Source organism: Scyliorhinus canicula, chromosome 10 (genome assembly GCF_902713615.1).
Source record: "Scyliorhinus canicula chromosome 10, sScyCan1.1, whole genome shotgun sequence".
In the NCBI taxonomy this organism is placed as follows: domain Eukaryota; kingdom Metazoa; phylum Chordata; class Chondrichthyes; order Carcharhiniformes; family Scyliorhinidae; genus Scyliorhinus; species Scyliorhinus canicula.
In genome coordinates this window covers 117,288,901-117,303,426 of record NC_052155.1, presented here as the reverse complement: position 1 = coordinate 117,303,426, position 14,526 = coordinate 117,288,901, and the positions used below count along the sequence as shown (strand labels likewise).

General features: G+C 48.3%; 1 long non-coding RNA gene across 1 annotated transcript in view; it reads right to left on the bottom strand.

Annotated features, from left to right (window-relative positions):
* Positions 1–579: 579 nt before the first annotated feature.
* The window catches only part of LOC119972945, a 36,240-nt gene continuing 22,293 nt past the window's right edge, over positions 580–14,526 (bottom strand). Inside the window, exon 3 of the long non-coding RNA XR_005462186.1 lies at positions 580–823. This is a non-coding gene — a long non-coding RNA (uncharacterized LOC119972945). The remainder of the gene's footprint in view (positions 824–14,526) is intronic.

The following is a 14,526-nucleotide window of genomic DNA, read 5'->3' as shown; positions in this document are numbered from 1 at the left end:
AGAACAACGTTTTGCAGGCAATGTACGTTGGCCGACTACTGTCAACCCTTCACGTAGCCTGTCTGATCCTCCGAGATCACCTCTGGGAGGCAGGTCTCGAGCCGCAGCACCATTACTTTTGCAAGTAACCTAACATCTGCATTTAAGAATGCGATAGGTCGATATGACCCACCTTTCTTGAGAATTAAGGAAATAGAGGCCGGTGTGAGGGTAGAGGGCAACAAACCCCAGGATATGGAATCATTAAACATATCCAGAATTAAGGGCACCAATTGCTCTGTGAACTTCTTATCAATTTCAATGGGGAAGCCACCTAGGCCAGGGGCTTTACCAGTCTGCTTCGACCCAATGTATTTTATATCAGTGATGTTCTCACCCTAACCCCGATTCTACTCTCGAATATGCACCCACCGAGGTGAATATCTCTGTTGGTGGAGGGAGGAGGCGAATGTCATGATGGTGCATCCTCTGAGGATTCTAAGCCATTCTCTGAGATGGGATTGGAGATGGAACAGTGGGTGGGCTGGTGTCTTTTCCTCACCATTTTCTTGCTGTTACATTTTGTGGAGAAGAGACAGATTTAGTACGTGCCTAATTAGGTTCCTTTATTTAAACAATGTCTCACTCTGGTGGTGCATCTGAGAACTGCAGTCTAGAGGCCTCTTCACTGGTTTTTTGGTGACGTCCTGTCTTGCTTTCAGCACACACACAGTCCCAGTCCTCCCTGGTTGTTGGGTGGCCTCCTCCTTAACAGTGGTGAGGACTCAAAATATTATATTGCTGCCAGTCTGGACCCGTTCCCTCCTGTGTGCATGTTCTTGTCCTACAGACAAACAGAAGGATTGAGTGTCATTCCAATGATTGCTTCAGCAATTTAAAAGCCTACATGCCAGTAAATCGCCAGTAAATGATTAACAAGCTAACAAGCACAATGTCCTGCAACTGATGGAAGATTGACATCATGAAGTGGCTGCCACATATTCAGAAAAGCCCCTAGTCGCCACATTCCGGCCCCTGTTCGGGGACATTGTCTTCTCTGCCACATTTGATAGATACAGAATGTGGTAGTCACCACTGATATATATATTGTATATAGAGGATGTCGGTGTAGGTGTTTTGTGGTAAGGCCCTGTACTACAGGTACGGTAGTTCCCTGCCTGCTGGCTCTGCCCAGTAGGCTGAGTATAAATATGTGTGCTCTCCTGTACAGCAGCAATTTCGCAGCCGCTGTAGGAGGCCACACATCTTAGTGTAATAAAGCCTTGATTGCATCCAACTCTCGTCTTTGTGTAATTGATCGTGCATCAATTTATTATACTAAGTTTTCAGAAGATGGACCTCTGCATCAAGCAGGATCGTCTGCAGCTGGATCCGCAATCAGACAATGCCAAAAGGGACTTTCAACATTGGCTAGCCTGTTTCGAAGCATACATCGGGTCTGCGCCAAACCCAATTTCAGAAGGTCAGAAGATTCAGATCCTCTATACGCGGCTGAGGTCCAATGTCTTTCCACTTATCCAGGATGCACTGATCTACGCAGAAGCCATGGCGCTACTGAAGGAAAACAACGCTCGGCGGACTAACACACCAGGCACATCCTCTCCACTCGTCGTCAACTTCCTAGTGAGTTAGTGGAAGATTTCTGGCGTGCCCTGGTTCCCCTAGTTAGAGACTGTGACTGTCAGGCCGTCACGGCCACGGAACACTCGAACTTGCTCATGAGAGATGCTTTTGTCACAGGGATAGGGTCCCATTACATCCAACAGCGCCTCTTAAAAGGGGCCACACTCGACCTCATGGGGACAAAAAAACTAGCGCTCTCGCATACGGTCGCTTCGCGCAACATCCAGGTCTACGTCCCTGGCCGCGCGACCCACCCCTCCTGCACATCGTGGACTCCGCAGACGGCCGCCCCATCGTGGACCTCACCAGTGACCCCCCACAGCCAACCACACGGCTGAGTCGCGAGGCAGCTAACCAACGCTGGGGGTCCTAAATATTACAACTGTGGGCAGCCTAAACACCCCCGAAAGCGCTGTCCGGCCCGGAGCGCCCTTTGCAAGGCCTGTGGCAAAAAGGGACACTTTGCTGCGGTGTGCCAGGCCTGCGCAGTCGCTGCTATTGTTCCGACTCCCCCCACTTGCGACCAGTGGGCGCCGACATCTTCCCCTCCTCGAACCAGTGGGCACCGTTCAATAGAACTTCTGGCCCCTGATTGGGCAGCAGCTCTCGGCGGGTTGGACTTCTGCCCTTGTGCCCTTGATCCCAAGGGAAGGCACAGCAATGGCCTTTCAACTGCCTGAGTGGAACAACATGCAGCGGTTCTCAAAAAGAGGTGATATGGAGCTCTCAGCATCTCTCCAACCAGTGGTCAAGAGCCCCTCTGTCTCCTCGACAAGATTGTCATCCATAAATTTTGACACTTTACTTCTGACAGTCAGATATTGCAAATTGCTTACTCTTGACTAGCAAAAAGGCCTTGTCATAGAATGCTCAGTGAAAGAAGCCTTTAAAGAGCAGCAGGACATGAAGACAATACAGTGCATAACTAGATGCTGGCTGCAAGAAATATTTATGCTATCATATCATAGAAGAGACCATTCTTTATTTGTTTCCTAGCTATAAGCATTGATGGAAATTAGGGAATGTTGTGCTGGGTCTATTGATGAACTTCTGTAGTCCTTGTGATGTTGCTCCCACGATGGTGCTAGGAAAAGTCAGGATATTGCTTCAGTGATGATGAAGAAAGAGATATATTGTTCATGTCAGCACTTCAAGGGAAATTTGCAGGTGATGGAGTTAAGGCCAAAATAAGATTACCCATAATCTCATTGAATAGTAGAAAAGGCTTGAGAGCCATATGGCCTACTCCATCTCCTATTTCTTATGCTCTTATGTGCTAAGCAAATAACTGCTCTATTAAATGATGTTGAGGTGCTTAAGTGTAACTGCAACTGTACCCATTCAAGAGAGTATTCCAACACACTCCTGGCATCAACCTTATAAATAGTCAAAAGTCTTTTGAGGATATTTTGTCACTTGTCATGAAGTACCATCCAGTTATGTGAAAGTCACCAAAATTGTGTTGACAATGTTATCGAATATCAGGGAATTTTGCTTTCACCATTGTACCACATTTGTGTAAATTTGTTTTCCAGTTGTCATCCGAGGCCTGAAATATCATTTCTGCTAGCTACTTTATTATCAGATGATTTGTGAATGAATTCGAGCACTTTGCAGTCATCACTGAACATGCATGCTTCTGACCTTATAATAGAGGGAAGATGGTTAATGGAAAAGGACCAAGATCTCTGTCCTGAGGAACCCCAACAGCGATGCCCTGGGGCTGCGAAGAGTGGCTTCGGGTGATCTTGGCTAGCTCCTGTTTGAGAAGCAGGATTCCAACCGCTAGAAATTCCTCTCTAAAATCTGATGACATCTGTTGTACTGGGGTTCATTAGTGCCAAACTCAGTCATGGGCTAATTCCCTCAGGTCTCCTCTGGCATTCAGCTCTTGCATCCAATTTTGGATTAAGACTGTGAGGAAATCTGGAAGCAAGTAGTCCTGGCAGAATCTGAACTAAGCATTAGTGAGCAGGTGTTTCTTCGTTACACTATTAATGGCTCCTTCCATTATTTTACTGATGAAACTTAGATTTGTTTAGATTTTCCTTCTTTGTGTGTGAATAAGCTATATCTAGCAATTGTACACATTGTCAAGTAGATAGCAATGTCAGAGGTAAAATTAAAGACATTGGCTAAGAGAGTGCTCAGATCTAGAAAGGACAATAGAGGTTAATAAACTGTTGGTGTAGGGTATAAATAAGAGATACTTTCCTGCTACAAGTGAATATTATGTCAGTGCTGATTTCATACAAACTAATGTAACTGGACAGCTGATGTAGCACCCAACCACTCCAATACCCATCAAATGGACAGAATCTCAACTGCACACAGCGGAAGGTCAGTAGAATCAGCCATGAAGGAGCAGTCCACTTCCAGGTTTCCCAGCCAATCAATGAGGGTGGGCAAGGATGACACGCTTAATCTGCCAAAAGAAGGATTTCTGGTTGAAAGGACCCTGGCAAAGGTTAGAATGGCTAAACCGTACATTTAGTCCTGGGGCTTCAGCAATCACATAAGGTTGTGCTGAAGGATCTGAGGGACTGAAGTGAGATGATGTTTGCCAAGGGTGGAAGGGAGAGACCAGCCTCACCAACCGTGGCTATGGATGGAAGTGGCTGAGGGAGTGTGTTACTGTTGCAGTTCCTCTGTTCCTCATCAGAGATCATCCAAGGTAGAGCTGGATAAACTGCTCCCTTGCCACAGTCAATTCTGACTGCAGGGGAATGCAGATCAAGGTGAGTAAGTCCAAGACAGGTGTACCGCTTCACAAGAATTTGGAAATCACTGTCAAGCAGTAAGAGCACACTCTCAGCAGAAAGTGCTGAGAACAACAGACCAAGGCAAGATTGCAGGTAGTCAGTTTCACATATTGAAAGCTTCCTAGCCTGTTACTTTCACTGAAGCTCATCCAGGTGTGCTCTCATATTTTTGACCTGGCAAATTTAAAGGGCCTAGGCCCAATCATCTTCAGCTACTTTATCAGTGACCTTCCCTCCATCAGAAGGTCAGAAGTGGGGATGTTTGCTAATGGTTGCTCTTCGTGTTTAGTACCGTCTGTGACTCCTTACTCATTAAAGCAGCCTATGCCTGTACATGACCACATTCATTTCACTTCCCTCACTGGATTGGCTTCCTGCACCATGGTCAGTTTGTCCATTCACTCAGCATCCATTCAGTACTAAGGGGCACGATTCTCCGACCCCCACGCCGGGAGGGAGAATCGCGGGAATGCCGGGCGATTCCCGCCATGCCGCCCTGGCACCCGCACGTGATTCTCCCATCCCCCCCAAAACGGCGTGCCGAGATTTACGACAGGCCACTCGGAGAATCGGCGGTCGCCGTTTCTAACGGTCGAGCGCCGATTCTCCGGCCTGGATGAGCCGAGCGGCCTGCCCAATCCGACCGGTTCACGCCGGCGTCAACCACAGCTGGTCGCGGCCGGCGTGAACAGCGCACGAACCTGCGTGTGCGGCCTGTTTGGGGGGGGGGGGGGGGAAGGGAGGATCAAGCACCAGGAAGGTGCTCAGGAGGGGCCTGGCCCGCGATCGGTGCCCACCAATCGGCGGGCTGGCGTCTCTAAAAGCGGCACTCTTTTTCCTCCGCCGCCCCGCAAGATCAATCCTCCATGTCTTGCGGGGCGCCCGCGGAGAGGACGGCAACCGCGCATGCGCAGGTTGGCGTCGGCCAACCTGCGTATGTGCGGGTGAGGTCATTTAAGCTCCGCCGGCCGGGTCATTTTGCGGCGCCGCTTTGACGCGGTGCCGCTCCTAGCCCCCTGGGGGTGGGAGAATAGGGGGCGAGGAGCGGCATCCGACGCCGGAGTGAAACACTCCGGTTTTCACTCCGGAATCGACACTTAGGGCAAGATTCTCCGCATATGCGGAGAATCGTAAAGGCTGCCGTGGGACAGGCCGTGACCCATGGCAGCCTTCACGCCCACCTCCGGGGGCCGATTCTCCCCCCCCCCGGGCGGGGCTAGGAGCACGGCCCCGTGCGTCACGGCGGTGCGGCCTTGGCGACGGTCGTCAAGGCCGCACGCCAAGCGTCACGCCGGCTGACGTGGCCGATGACGTCAGCCGCGCATGCGCAGGTTGGACAACACCAACCCGCGCATGCGCAGTTGCCGTCTTTTCCCTCAGCAGCCCCGCAAGACGTGGCGGCTTGATCTTGCAGGGCGGCGGAGGGAAAAGAGTGCGTCCGTTACAATCGGACGGCCCCCTTGGCACGGCCGTGGTACTGCTGTGCCAATCGGGCCCCCAGATGCCCCAAACGGGCATCTGGCGCCCGTTTCACGACGGCAGCGAGCAGGTGTGTTTGCTGCCGTGTTGAAACGGGCGCGAAGGCCCGACCGCTCGGCCCATCGGCCTCGGAGAATCGCCGCTCTCCGTAAAAAACAGCGAGCGCCGCTAGCAATCGCGCTCAGGGCAGCAAAAAATTGGAGGGGGATCCGAAGGGGAGGTAGAGAGCACAGAGTCTCACTCTATGCGGATGATCTGCTCCTCTATATCTCGGACCCACAAAGCAGCATGGACGGAATCATCGCGTTCCTGAAAGAGTTTGGAGCCTTCTCGGGCTACAAACTCAACATGAGCAAAAGTGAGATCTTCCCAGTGCACCCGCAAGGGGGGGGGGGGGGTGGGGCAGCACTAAAGGGGCTGCCGTTCAAACAAGCCCGACATAAATTCCGCTACCTGGGGATCCAAATAGCCCATGACTGGAAAGGGATCCACAAATGGAACCTCACCAGCCTGACGGAGGAAGTTAAAAAGGACCTGCAAAGATGGAACACACTCCCGCTCTCCCTCGCGGGGAGAGTTCAGACGATCAAAATGAACGTACTGCCCAGGTTCCTCTTCCTGTTTAGATCCATTCCGATCTACATCCCCAAGGCCTTTTTCAAAGCGCTGGACAAACTCATCATGGCGTTCGTATGGGGGGGTAAAAATGCTAGGATCCCAAAGAAGGTCTTACAAAAAACAAAAACCAGGGGAGGGTTAGCCCTCCCGAATCTACAATTCTACCACTGGGCAGCAACAGCCGAGCGAGTAAGGGGATGGATCCAGGAGCCAGAAGCTGAGTGGGTGCATGCGGAGGAGGCCTCCTGCATGGGAACCTCCCTCCGGGCCCTCGCCACGGCAGCACTCCCATCCCCACCCAAAAAACACTCCAGCAGCCCAGTGGTGACAGCCACCCTCCAATCCTGGAACCAACTGCGGCAGCAACTTGGCCTGACCAAAATGTCGAACAGGGCTCCCATCTGCAACAACCATAGGTTCACACCAGCACTGACTGACGCCACCTTCAAAAGGTGGAGGCAGGACGGGGGGACACTGACAGTCAGGGACCTATACACGGACGACAGGATCGCAACACTGGACGAACTGACAGAGAAATTTCAGCTAGCTGGGGGGAACGAGCTACGGTACCTGCAGCTCAAAAACTTCCTACGAAAGGAGACAAGGACGTACCCACAACCGCCACGACAGACACTACTGGAAGACCTACTGGACGCAAGTATCCTAGAGAAAGGGAACTGTAGTGACATGTATGACCGACTGGTAGATAGGGACGACACCGTACTGGACGCAACAAGGAGGAAATGGGAGGACGACCTGGGGATGGAGATAGGGTGGGGACTCTGGAGCGAAGCACTGCATAGGGTCAACTCCACCTCCACGTGCGCAAGGCTCAGCCTGACACAACTAAAAGTGGTACATAGAGCCCACTTAACAAGAACCCGTATGAGTAGGTTCTTCCCGGAGGTGGAAGACAGATGTGAACGGTGCCAAAGAGGCCCGGCCAACCACGCCCACATGTTCTGGTCTTGCCCCAGACTCGTGGAGTACTGGACAGCCTTCTTCGAGGTTATGTCCAAAGTGGTGGGAGTGAGGGTGGAGCCATGCCCGATAGTGGCGGTCTTCGGGGTTTCAGAACAGCCAGATCTATTCCTGGGGAGGAGGGCGGACGCCCTTGCCTTTGCCTCCCTGATCGCCCGCCGTAGAATCCTGTTTGGCTGGCGGTCAGCAGCACCGCCCAGAGCTGCGGACTGGCTGTCCGACCTCTCGGAATCTCTCCAAATGGAGAAAATCAAATTTGCCATCCGAGGGTCGGACGACGGCTTCCACAGAACGTGGGAGCCATTCATGCAACTGTTCCGGGACCTATTTGTGGCCAATGTACAAGAGAAAGAATAGTCGGGGGAAGGTAACGGGAGGGGGGGGGCTACAGGTTCGTTACGGGGGTTCGATGGCTAGCTAAGGCCCAAAACCAAACTAAATAAACATGTTGAGGGGGGGGGGGGGCGCAGTTACTACTACGAAGATGCTTACCTGTAAATATGTATGTTAATTTTTGCGTGTTTGTTTTTTTTTCTCTCCTAACAATTTGTAATTTGTTCAATATAAAATATGAAAACTGAATAAAAACATTTATAAAAAAAAAAAAACGGCGAGCGGCGATTCGTGGCGTGGGTTGGGCGTGGGGGGGGGGGAGAATAGCGGGAGGGCGTGAAAAATGTCGGGAGGCCCTCCTGCTAATCTCCCACCTGGCGTAGGGGGGCGGAGAATCGTGCCCAGTCTCCCTTTGGGAGAATCGCGCCCAAGATCTTTATATAGTATAGATTCTGATGAAAAATCATCGACCTGAAATGTTAACTCTGTGTCTCTCTTCAGAGATGCTGTCTGACCTGATGAGTATTCCCAGCATTTACTGTTTGTAGATCAGATTTTCTAGTAACTCCCTTAATTTGCTTTTGTAAGCAAGTATAGTTAAAATATTAAATTAAATATTAAAATATTTTAATTAGGCAATATCTGAGTCTGCAAAAAAATTACCTTTCAGACAACCTCAAAGAAAGGAGTGGCACTGTTGCAGTGGTCAAGAGACCTGTGCCTGAAACTTCGACAGTGGTTCTCTCAATTGATCACTTTGGCAAAATCGGCAAAACATTCAGGTTGATAAAGTATACTCTAACTGCTTGACAGTGATCATATTAGATCTCTGGATGTATGTCTTTGCTTCCATCTAGAAGGCGGTTCAGGAAGATTCATGTGACAATCTTCACCACAGTGGCCAGAATAGATAGGCCTCTAAAGTTACCACAAACTTGGACTTACTCACCTTGATCTGCATTTCTCTGCTGTCACCATTGACTGTGGCACAGGAGCTTATCCAGCTCTATCTTGGAACTCTGATGAGGAACAGAGGAACTGCAAAACTAATCACGTTGATTAGAAGCAATCTATGAATTGATTCACATATCTGCTGCAAGTTTAAAATGAATTGAATTACAACATTCCCTGTCCAATGCATCAAAAAAGTCAATTGATCATTTTTCTACTGCATTGACCTGAAATTCCTGTTGCACCTGCAAGTGGTTCTATGACAGGGATTCTATGTTAAGATATCACCTGACTCTCCTTTTTCCCTGGCCAATTGCCTCCTCCCTCTCCCCTGTCCTTTCCCTCTAACTGTACTTGAATTGAAGACTGCAGCGAGTCTTTAACAGGAGACTGCCGATACGGACCAAGTGATTGACCAGAGTAGTTTCTTCATGAACTTTTAATAGTAAAAAAGCTAACCAAGTTTAATAGATGGCTTCCCTCACAAACGAATACCAGGTTTGGAAACATTGGCCACTGCAATTTACTAAAAATGAATTCAGAAGTTTAATACAAAAGAATTGTTTGAACCTAACTTCAACAGATTAAATTCTAATGGTGTTATGTATTTTACTTTTGAAATAAAGTGGGTATTGTCATGCAACAATGTGAAAGTTATTGTAAGTAATAGCCTTACCCTTAGGATCAGCAGAAACAATAGCAGCTCTTTGCATAATACTCCAGTGCCTCAGTTTGTTAAAATGCACAATAGTGCACCAGACAATTTTGAATATGATCCACATATATAGCTGCTGCTCTGTATCAAAGATTTTCTAATATAAATGTTGAATATATTTTGGATAAAGTTTCAAACAAAGCATGGTACAATATATTTTTATAATCATTTTTGTTGCCTTTTATACCTGTTATTTGCTACTACCACAACATGCATCTGGACCATCCATGGAGCAGAAATAAACATGGTCTATCGCTCTGAGCTGAAAATCTTCTCAAAGATGATGCAGTGATCCGAGACCATTGGAAGTAGCACCTCCGGAGCCTTCTCAGTCGGGTATCAAAAGAATCAGACACATCCGTAATAACAGCTTGAGAAATCAAAAATGGGTAGGCTGCCAACACTTGTCTGGACACAAAAGGCTTTCCAACAAATGAACAACAAGATGTGTGATCTGGACAGCATTGTGGTTTGGATAGCATTCCTGCTGTGATGGTTATGAACGACTCTCACTCAAACTCTCAGGTCTTTATACAAAAATCTGGGAAGCAGAGGTATTACCTCCCGGGTTCCACAATGCTAACATTGTTTCACTTTTCAAGAAGGATGATGAATCAGTTTGTGGTAACTTTAGAGGCCTATCTATTCTGGCCACTGTGGTGAAGATTGTCACATGCATCTTCTTGAACCGCCTTCTAGATGGAAGCAAAGACATACATCCAGAGATCTAATATGATTCCCAGCCATCGAGAGGAACCACAGGTAATAATCTGTGTTGCACGACAAATCCAGGAAAAATGTTTGGAATATTGCATAGAGCTCTACATCATCTTTATTGATCTGTCAAAGGCTCCTGATTCCATCGGTTTGGAAGCCCTTTCAAATTTCTCCACAGACTTGGATGTCCAGCAAAATGTATTACTTTCCGCTGACGTCAAGCAAGGCTGTGTGGTTGCACCAACCCTCTTCACTGTTTACCACAGTCTGGTCACAAACTTATTCATGACCAACATCCTCAAAGGGGTCATGACTGATTCAACAGGAAGCTTTCAACCTCAACGGGCTGATAGCCAAGACTAAAGTGACCCTTCAGCACTTCCATGATTTACAATATACCAACGACTGTGCATTTGTGGTCCAAACTGTAAACAGCAATCAGACCCCTTTGACTCTACACACAAGGGGATTGGCTTCTCACTCAACATCAGCAAGACAAAAATCCTCCACCAGCCTTCCTCCACACAAGCACCTACACTTCCAACTATTGTTATTGATTGGGGACTTTAGAAGTTATTGAACACTTCCCATATCTCAGCACCTAACTTTTCCAAAAGGTTACTATTGAAGAAGAGATCCAGCGCCAGAATCAGCTGTGTCGGAGCAGTTTTCCATAAATTGCGCAGCCAGATTTTTGATAACAGAGATCTCAATAAGAGGACAAAGGCTTAGTTATATCGCTGTTGTTGTCATATTTCTATATGACTGTGAGACTTGGGTCAGTGACCAAAAGCAGTGGTTTTTCACAGGATACTCAAAGTCAGGGAAGACGGTGGTGTAGTAGTATTGTCACTGGACTAGTAATCCAGAGACTCAGGGGACTGACGTTCAGATCCCAATGCATCAGATGGTGAAATTTGAATTCAATAAAAATCTGGAATTAAAAGTGCAATAACAATTGTAAAAAAAACCCATCTCGTTCACTAATAGAACCATTGAACCATAGAATCCCTACAGTGGTGAAGGAAGCCATTCGGCCCATCGGGCCTGCACCGACCCTCTGAAAGAGTACACTACCCAGGTTTACTCTCCCGCCCTAGCCCCGTAGTCCCACAACCCCACCTAATCGGCACATCATTGGACACAAAGGGGCAATTGTTTAGCATGGCCACTCCACCTAACCTGCACATCTTTGGACTGGGTAGCATTGTAGCACAGTGGGTAGCACTTTTGCTTCACAGCGCCAAGGTCCCAGATTCAATTTCCAGCTTAGGTCACTGTCTGTGCAGAGTCTGCATGTTCTTCCAGTGTCTGTGTGCGTTTCCTCCGGGTGCTCCAGTTTCCTCCCACAAGTCATGAAAGACTTGTTGTTAGATAATTTGGATATTCTGAATTCTCCCTGGGTACCCAAACAGGTGCCGGAATATGGAGATTAAGGTCTTTTCACAATAACTTAATTGCAGTGTTAATGGAATCCTACTTGTGACAATAAAGATTACTGTTATGGAGGAGAATACCAGAGCACCTGGAGGAAACCCACACAGACACACGGAGAAAATGCAAACTCGACACAGACAGCCACCCAAGGCCAGAATTGAACCCCGGACCCTGATGCTGTGAGGCAACAGTCCTAAGCACTGTGCCATCATGTCACCCATAATGTGCATCTTGTGACTCCAGACCCACAACAATGTGGTTAACTTTTGAAATGCTACTCAACCAGTGACACCCACATCCAGTGAATAATGATGAATAAAATCCAGCATCCTCGTCCAATCCAATTCCTCTAGCATCACAATCATGATCATGCGCAATCAGCTCTGCTCATCTGGACACTGCATCTGCATGCTCAATAAGTGACTTCCAAATCAGATCCTCTTTTCACACCAATCTCAAGGAGCACAGAAAAAACATTTCAAGGCTACTCTGGAGGTCTGGCATTGGTGCTTGGAAGGAACTTGTCACAAACTTTGCTGTGCAGTGACTTCTCACCCAGCAAGCTGCAAAACTTGCAAGTTGGGCAGCACAGTAGCATTGTGGATAGCACAATCGCTTCACAGCTCCAGGGTCCCAGGTTCGATTCCGGCTTGGGTCACTGTCTGTGCGGAGTCTGCACATCCTCCCCGTGTGTGCGTGGGTTTCCTCCGGATGCTCCGGTTTCCTCCCACAGTCACAAAGATGTGCAGGTTAGGTGAATTGGCCATGATAAATTGCCCTTAGTGTCCAAAATTGCCCTTAGTGTTGGGTGGGGTTACTGGGTTATGGGGATAGGGTGGAGGTGTTGACCTTGGGTAGGGTGCTCTTTGCAAGAGCTGGTGCAGACTCGATGGGCCGAATGGCCTCCTTCTGCACTGTAAATTCTATGAAAAAACAGTTGGAAACAGACCGAATTAGTCTCTGCTATGCAGAAGTGATGAAAGTGGAAGGAGAAAGAGCAGAACTCTGGCTCAAGATCCCTTCTATTTCTCAGGGCAACAAAGATCTATGGCTCCAGGTCTGGCCTGCTGAATCACCTGAGAACACTCAAATCATGAACCCTGTCAGATGTCATCCTTGTTTCGAGAGGCAAACTATGAAAACTTTTGGGATCATTATTTAATATGTTCTGAACATTACAATAGCATTTAGGAATGATATTTCTTCTGCTATCCTTCAGCACAAACACAAAGGAAAATCAGTCAACAATGCTTGCCTTTCTATCCCAATATTGATTTTCCACCCCCTACTCAGACCAGGACCATCTCCAGCCAACGATCCTCTGACCACTGTATGTTAATGGCAGGGGTGTGCAGCAGAGTCCCATGTGGTGTAGGTATATCCAATCCACAGTGTTAGGATTTCAGCTTAATCAGTTAATTGCTGAAGGACTTAGTCTTACCCATGGCTTCCAGGAACAGAGTTGGTACCATCTTTGAGGTTTTGGGGTAGCTTTTACCCTGTCACATTGGATGGTACCATTGTGTTTCCACTGATTCTTCAGTCCCTGGTACTTCTAAGAGACATGACTGGGCTCTCACCCGTTGGTGGATATCCATCTAGGAGCATAGTATAGATAGATACATTGCTCAACCTTATAAGTGCAGAAAAAGAGATTCCATTAGAAATGTTGAGTAAGGTCATGGTGAAGTCCTCCCTACAAATTCTGCAGGTGAGCTGACTTGTTAAAATAGACATCATGTCAATGATGGCATACCAACCACCAGCCTGCCTGTCTCCGATTTTACAAGCCACGGAGGTGATATTGGGAAGGTTGTCCATTTAAGGGCCTCATCCTGTGATGCTCAGTTTTAACCGGTGGCAGCAGAGGCCTGCACCCAAAGTGAAGCCCAGCAGATTTGATCCTGGAACTATCAAGCTGTCTAAGGATTGAAATCAAAAGAGAAAATACTGGAAAATCTCAGCAGGTCTGGCAGCATCTGTAGGGAGAGAAAAGAACTAACGTATCGAGTCCAGATGACCCTTTGTCAAAGCTTTGTCAAAGCTTTATAGCTTTTAATCTACATGTCGATTGGTTTAACCAGGTCGGTCAAGGCAGCCGTGAGGAGGGGTTTATAGATAATTTCCTAGAACAGTATGTAATAGAACCTACAAGGGAACAAGCAAGATCTTGGAAACAAGCAAGGGGCAGCAGGGTAGCATGGTGGTTAGCATAAATGCTTCACAGCTCCAGGGTCCCAGGTTCGATTCCCGGCTGGGTCACTGTCTGTGTGGAGTCTGCACGTCCTCCCCCTGTATGCGTGGGTTTCCTCCGGGTGCTCCGGTTTCCTCCCACAGTCCAAAGATGTGCGGGTTAGGTGGATTGGCCATGCTAAATTGCCCGTAGTGTCCTAAAAAAAGTAAGGTTAATGGGGGGGGTTGTTGGGTTACGGGTATAGGGTGAGTGGGGAGCTGGAGGGAATATCTATGCACCAAACTGGGATGACGCAGAGTTTATGAGGCGGGTGTTAGAGAAGATTCCAGACCTAGATTCACATAGGCTGATCATTGGGGGGGGGGGGGGGGGGCGCACTTTACTTTAATACGGTTATAGATCCGAGATCCGAGGTTGGATCAGTCGAGTTTGAGGATAGAGGGGGATGCCAGCCACAGCAAAGGAGCTAAAGGGGTTTATGGAACAGATGGGGGGGTGGTAGATCCGAGGAGGTTTCGACAACCGGGATCGAAGGAGTTTTCTTTTTTCTCCCATGTGCACAAAATGTTCTCCCGGATCGACTTTTTCGTTTTGGATAGGGTTTCCTGGTGGGGGTGATAGACGCCGAGTACCTGGCGATTGTATGTCGGACCATGCCCCACAATGGGTGGATTTACGGGTGTGCAAGGAGGGAGGCCAGCGCCCGCACTGAAGTT